The sequence below is a fragment of the Pogona vitticeps genome, chromosome 1 (assembly GCF_051106095.1).
Source record: "Pogona vitticeps strain Pit_001003342236 chromosome 1, PviZW2.1, whole genome shotgun sequence".
Classification (NCBI taxonomy): Eukaryota; Metazoa; Chordata; class Lepidosauria; order Squamata; family Agamidae; genus Pogona; species Pogona vitticeps.
Genome location: NC_135783.1, coordinates 6837750 through 6844611, shown reverse-complemented (window position 1 = coordinate 6844611; position 6862 = coordinate 6837750). Strand labels below are relative to the sequence as shown.

General features: G+C 39.2%; 1 long non-coding RNA gene across 1 annotated transcript; it reads left to right on the top strand.

The window, feature by feature from the left end:
* Positions 1–679: 679 nt before the first annotated feature.
* LOC110071211 (uncharacterized) lies at positions 680–5912 on the top strand. Its single transcript, XR_013539312.1, has 3 exons — positions 680–892; positions 2979–3111; positions 5221–5912. It is a non-coding gene; the product is annotated as an uncharacterized LOC110071211 (long non-coding RNA).
* The last annotated feature ends 950 nt before the right edge of the window (positions 5913–6862 follow it).

Here is a 6862-nt window from a genome sequence, read left to right as displayed (position 1 = left end):
GCCGGGATCTAATGGTTGTTGTGGGTTTTTCAGGCTCTTTGGCCGTGTTCTGAAGGTTGTTCTTCCTGATGTTTTTGCCAGTCTCTAGGTGGCCGGCATCTTCAGAGGACAGGAACCTGTCAATTTATGTGTTTGTGAGAAAAAAATATAAATTCATAATTTGGGACTCATCATCCTTGAAGAATCAAAAATCAAAACAAACCACACTCCCATCTCTAAAACTACAAATTTAGTGTTTCTTCTCCACCCATACTGTTGTTCCAGATGGACCCAAACTTTTATACCTCCCAATGTTTTTTTATAATCTGTAAAGAAATCTAGAAGGGCAATTAAACTATAGAAAATTTGGAAAGCTTATTAGATACTGTAATGCAAACAATAAGATTTGATGAAAATATATTTTATGTTCCCCTTCTCCCCCCTTTTTTTAACCCTTGCACCCTTTACTCAATTCCCAATTTAAATAATAGAAAAAAGGAATTATGGAATTTGTAGTCTTAAAAGGTAACTTTTTCAGGGCTCTGGGGTAGATGCCTTGGCATGTGTGTGTGAAATAGATAGAGTTCAGCTTTGACACTTTTGCATAAATCAATCAGTCATGCAATGTTTTATTCCTGATTATAGGTATTTGTATGTTGAAAAGAAAAGGAAAGAAAAAGACATAGCTGTAGATTTTGCAAAGTGCATAATGATGTAATGGACACAGAGAAAATATTGTTTTCAGTAAGTTGAACTTCCTTATGATTTGACATTCTCATTACTCTTGGTGTGTCTTATCTTAGGGATAAAGAATTCCCAGCTGAGCATCTCCTGTCTGCCTTTCTCCTCTCAGCTATGGGTCCTTGTTGCCTCTTCCTTTTTAGTCTTTTTGTGGTTCTTATTCCTGGTGCAGGTAAGTTCTTATCCAGACAAATTCATTCCTAGAAATGTTAACCCTTAGAATAAATTCTACCTACGATGGGAGTTACTTTGCTTGTTTATTTAATATTATTTATTTATTACGTACATACATTCGTATACCATCTGACTTCATGCAAAACGCTGCTCAGGGAGGTTAACAACAAAAGTAAACACTGTAACTGCCTCCAATTCCCGAACATAATCACACAGAATTTAATGTAAAGGCACAGACATGACAGAAAACAAGCAATAATGGCAGGAGGGTGAAATAAAACCCAATTCCAGTCATCTCAGAAGAGGATATCACTAAATGATTCCCTAAACAGCTCAGTCTTCGGCAGCCTCTGGCAAGTAATTGAGAGCCTATTCCACAATGAAAGGGCCACAATGGAGAAGCTGGGTCATTAGGACAATTTCTGTGTACCATCGCTCAGAATGCTATTTCTTTGTTCCTTTTTAGTATTTGAATGCTTATTATTTTAACGTATTCTCAAAGGCTTTCACGGCTGGGATCCAATGCTTGTTGTAAATTTTTAAGGCTGTTTGGCTGTGTTCTAGAGGTTTTTCTTCCAGACATTTCCCCAGTCTCTGTGGCCGGCATCTTCAGAGGACAGGAGTTAGAACTCTGTGTTCACAACAATACACCCATAACAAAAAACACACTGATCACCATAATCACCCAATCTCCTGAAAAGGACAAAAAGCTGATCCCACAGCTATAAATATTCAACTATCCCACAAACTGCACCAGATCACAGACAAAGTTCCGACTCCTGTCCTCTGAAGATGCCAGCCTCAGAGACTGGCGAAACGTTAGGAAGAAAAACCTCCACAACATAGCCAAACAGCCCGAAAAACCTACAACAACTATTATTATTTTAGCTTTAATATTGTCTTTTAATGATATAAGCTGCCTCTTTATACTCATTGTTCTTAGCTTTAAATATTGTCTTTTAATGATGTATGCCACTGCTGTATACTCCTTGTTTTCAGTTTTTAATATTGTCTTTCAGTGCTGTAAGCCACTTTGGATATTTTTTAAGGAAAAAAGTGGGGTAAAAATATTTTGAATGAATGAATGAATGAATGAATGAATGAATGAATGAATGAACTAGGCACATTTAAAGTTTGATTCACACACGCACACACACGCATACACACACACACAAAAGGGAGGGAGAAAGGGAGAAAGAAAAAGGAAAAAGGAAAGGAAAGGAAAAGGCTTAAGTTATTTTGTGATTCAGTTTGTGTTCTGGACACAAGCTGATTTGTAAATTTATGTCACTCCAACACTCAATCCAACTGTTTCACTTTGGCTCAGACCTCATACAAATCTGTGTGAATCCTTTTTAATTTGGCTTTCATTAATTCTCCACATCTCATATCGCACAGGCATCCTTTAGTCTTGAGAGACTATGGTAACATATCTCATATACAGCTCTAAGAATACATTTTTTTGCTGTCGTTACAAGAATATTCATGTTCTCTGAAGACTTCTAAGAAGCATCTTCGTCCTGCTGCTGCTGCAGATTGTGCAGTGGGGTGAGGAACTTCAGGCCTGCGTGCCCAAACAGGCCCTCCTGGGGCCCCAATCCACCGCTCCCCAAATGACCATATCCTCCTCATGATGCAGGCAAAAGCTGGTGATTTCTCAGTTCTGTTAAGAAGGGCTATTTCCCATTTTTAAGCATGAAAATGGGTCTCCTTATAGAATATTCAGTGCTTGATATCTGTGAGAAACCTATTCTTTTTATACTTGCTATTTTTCCCCTGCGAACTTATGTACAATGACCGTTAAATCAGATTAAATCAGAACCACAGAAAATATCAAACCAATATAAACACAAGAGAATTAACAGAACCTTGTGTGTTATGAGCTGCTGGAGAGCTTAATGGTTGAGGTCTCTGGCTGCAAAGCCAGAAGTTGGGCGTTTGCTTCCTTGACAGGGGCTGAACATGATAATTCACAGAGCTCCCTCCAGCTCTGCAGTTGTAAGATGATGATGATGATGATGATGATGATGATGATGATGATGATGATGATGATGATGATGATGATGATTGTTATTATTTCCTAGATCTGGAATCTCTTAGTGGTGCCCTTGATAAAGCAGCGTGTCAGTATTATGATGGCATTTGCAAACCACAGGGCTGTGGTCCCAACTATGTGAATATCGGATGGTGTGCCCCTATGTACGCTTGCTGCTTGAAGTGAGTATGGCAGCCATGTCTCCACCCAGCTCAATAATACTTTTCATGCATGCTCACTTGTTTAATGTCGAAAATGAAACAAATGGGCTGAACACGGATCAGGGAAAGTATTGTGGCCAATAGGGTGTGGGTGCATTTATTTCTGTCCTAAGATCTGGCCATTAACGGTGACCCAATGGAACTGAGCTCCCATCGCTTGTCCCAGCTCTTGCCATCCTAGCCGTTCGAAGGCATGTAAAAATGCGAGTAGATAAGTAGGTTCCACCTCAGTGGGAAGGTCACGGTGTTGCGTGTCTAGTTGCGCTGGTCACATGACTGCAGAAATTGTCTACGGGCCAACGCTGGCTCTAGGGCTTGGAGATGGGGATGAGCACCGCCCCCTACAGTCGGACATGACTGGACTAAATGTCAAGAGGAACCTTTACCTTTACCTTTACCTTTAATGGAATTGTAGTTGCAAAGGTTTTGCAGCCTTTTCATGGATGACCAAATCCTATGGTCACAGACTGATCACAGATAAGGATGGACATGCCCCGTTTTGCTGTTAATAGCAGTTTCATGACAGTGTCCGTAAACACAGAAATTGAGTTATTATAAAAGATTCCTCCCCAGATTATTTATTTATTTGATTTTTTTAAAAAAAATCCAACCCATTTAACTGGAGGCCACTCCGGGTGGTGTGCAAGAGGAAAAGACAACCAGAAAACATTATAAGGCATAACCAACTACATGAATAAAAACTTCAAACATGATTATGAAACAACAATGCAACACATTTTGAAATACACTCTAAAATGCATAAAACATTTAAAATAATGGCAATCAATTACATTAATGGCTAATTGTTTCAGTGGCTTACATGGATGGAACAGTCTGAAAAGCCTACTGATATAGCAAGATAACTGGTAGCTCCTTGAAGGTAACCCACGAATGGAACAGGTGGATTGCAGGTGGTAGATGGTTCCCTAGTCAAGGAGCAACTACCAAGATAGCCCCATTTCTTCTCCCCCCTCCAGGCCTCTTTCAGAGTCAGGGCCCTTACCTGTCCTGACTGGGATGTGCAGGTCGGATTGGCAGATCTAGTTAGAAGTTGGCATTTTGCTAGATAACATGAAATTTGTGTGAGGGATGAAGAGAGACAGAGAGTCTGAAAGAGAGAATAGGAAAGAGGGAGGAAAATTTTGGCAGGTTCCAAACCCATCCTTGGTTGGTTGGTTGGTTGGTTGGTTGGTTGGTTGGTTGGCTGGCTGGCTGGCTGGCTGGCTGCCTGGCTGGCTGGCTGGCTGGCTAGCCGGTCGGTCGGTTTCCATTTCTGCACTGATCCATTAGGGTTACCACTCTCTGGGTGGTTCACCATATATAGTAACATAATCAAAACACTGTATCATCATACAAAAATGCAATAAAATTCAATAAATTCTATTGCTAGCTGAAAATTAGCTTAAAATAAAACACACAGATTGACATTTATTTGAATATATCCAGGACAAAAATGTAGTTGTTCTTCATTCTAGAACTATTGCATTCACAAGATCTGTGAGGGTTTTGTTTCTTTTCATTGTTGTTGAAAAATTCTCCAGTTTTGCACAAAACTGCCTGACCCATGCAGTTGTGTGATTCGTTGAAAATCATACAGCTGGACCTTTGTCTAAGAATTTGAAGCACTGAATTGGTTGTTTGCATTTTTTTTAGACAATCAGCCAGTTTTCTGATTCCCGTGTGTGGTTTGCTCCTTAAAGAGAAAGAACACTAGTAACCTTTTAACAGAAATTGCAGAGATCTGGGGTTTAACATTCCCCCCCTTGAGGAGTGTCATAATAACAGAGCAACATAAACTGATGACAGTGACGTATTTAGCAAGTATTCTTCCCAGCTGTAGCAGGTGTGTGTGTGCATGCAGGGAGTGAAGCTGCATTTACTTCCATCTTTTCTATTAGTATAAATCAAGTTTATTTGTGTAATAATAAATTGCTGCTTCTATGGATTATTATTATTGTGTTCTATTATCGGTGCTGCTGGTGTTAATATTCATGTACAATATCATTAGCATCCTCATTAGGTTTTCAATGAAGAAACTTAATGCTCTTTTTTTCCCCTATATAAATATAGGAAAGGCAAATAACCAGAATAAACACACAAATATTGCAAAGAACGTCGATACTTTCAAGTTCCTTCAAGAAACATCCATTAAACGGACACGGAAATCTTCCAATGCTTTTCATGTTAATGTAGAAAATAAACCTCAAAAAGTGTAAGATGTGTTGTGTTGGGTTTATCCTCTTGCAAGACAAAAACGATGTGCTAATTCTTCAAACAGAACTAGATACAATTGGTTTAGATGGCACCCTGTGTCAGCTCACATGTTGTGTCGCATTGCTGAGTACTCATATTAGCCAGCGTCATTCCTCACTCTGAGGTCTAGGTTACAGGGAGTCTGCTATGGGCTTCATTCATATCAAGTCTTTGAGTATGATGGGTTATGCAGGATTCTGGCCAAATGGTGGCTGGTTTCTTGGAGAGGGAAAACTGGGCAACAGAATATAAGTCTTCTCTTGGAAAGGTTTCTTTCCTTTCAGTAGCTCTGCAGGATAGACCCCTCTCAAAGTCTATCCATGGCATATTCCTTATAGGAACACTCGATCTATGGATTCTGGTCTCTTACTAGTACCTAGTAAAGTGGCCAATTCTAAACTTAGAGCATTTTCTCATGTGGCCCCAAAGTTATGGAATTCCCTCCTGCAATACCTTTGTGTGGAACTAGAGTTGGGCAAATTGAAATGAGACCTAAAAACCTACTTGTTCAACGTGGAAGCATAGGGGTCGACCATGGAAATGGGCAATCATGGGATAGAATTACTGTACAGTGGTGATTCGCATTACGAGCGCTCAGTTTGATGATGAAATCGCTTTACGACAATGTTTTTGTGATCGCAAAAGCAATCGCAATAAGATGTTCCCTATGGGGGGACTTTCGCTTTGCGATGATAATAATAATAATAACAACAACAACAACAACAACAATAACAATAACAATAACATTATTATTATTATTATTATTATTATTATTATTATTATTATTATTATTATTATTATTATTATTATTATTATTATTATTATTTGACTTGGAGATCTCACATGCTGTTTAATTCTTCTGTCTTCAATGCAAGGCACTCATTTTTGCAATTTTTTCCCAGTACTGCACATTTTATGAGAAAGTGCAAAATTCACTTTGTAAAAGTGAAAGTTTGTTCAGTTAATGTGGTTGTCTTGAGGCTACTTGGCACTATATATATATAGTGTATTATATACAGTGTGAGAGATAATTACACACACACACACACACACACACACATATGTAAAAGAGAATTATATTGAGTTCTATGTGCACAGTATAAGAGATAATTATATAGAACATCTAGAGACAGGCATGAACTGCCGGTTCGACAGTTTGGCACAGGTTTATTGGCTGAACAGATTATCTATGATTTGGAGCCCTGCCTTCTCCAGCAAGTGTCCACTCAGCAGCAGCTCTGTCGAAAAAACCCTCCTCAAGGTCATTATCTGTTATCTGTTACAGCGAAGAGCAAAACTCTCCCAGCAGAGAAGCAGCAGCTGCCAGCGGTGGAGCGAACCTACTCATTCTGCCTTTCTGCCTAGAGTTAGAGAATTAGATCATAAGTTCAAAGACTCCCCAGCCAATCCTAGTAGCGATTAGACAACTAGTGTCCTATCTGAATTCTTTCAACATTCT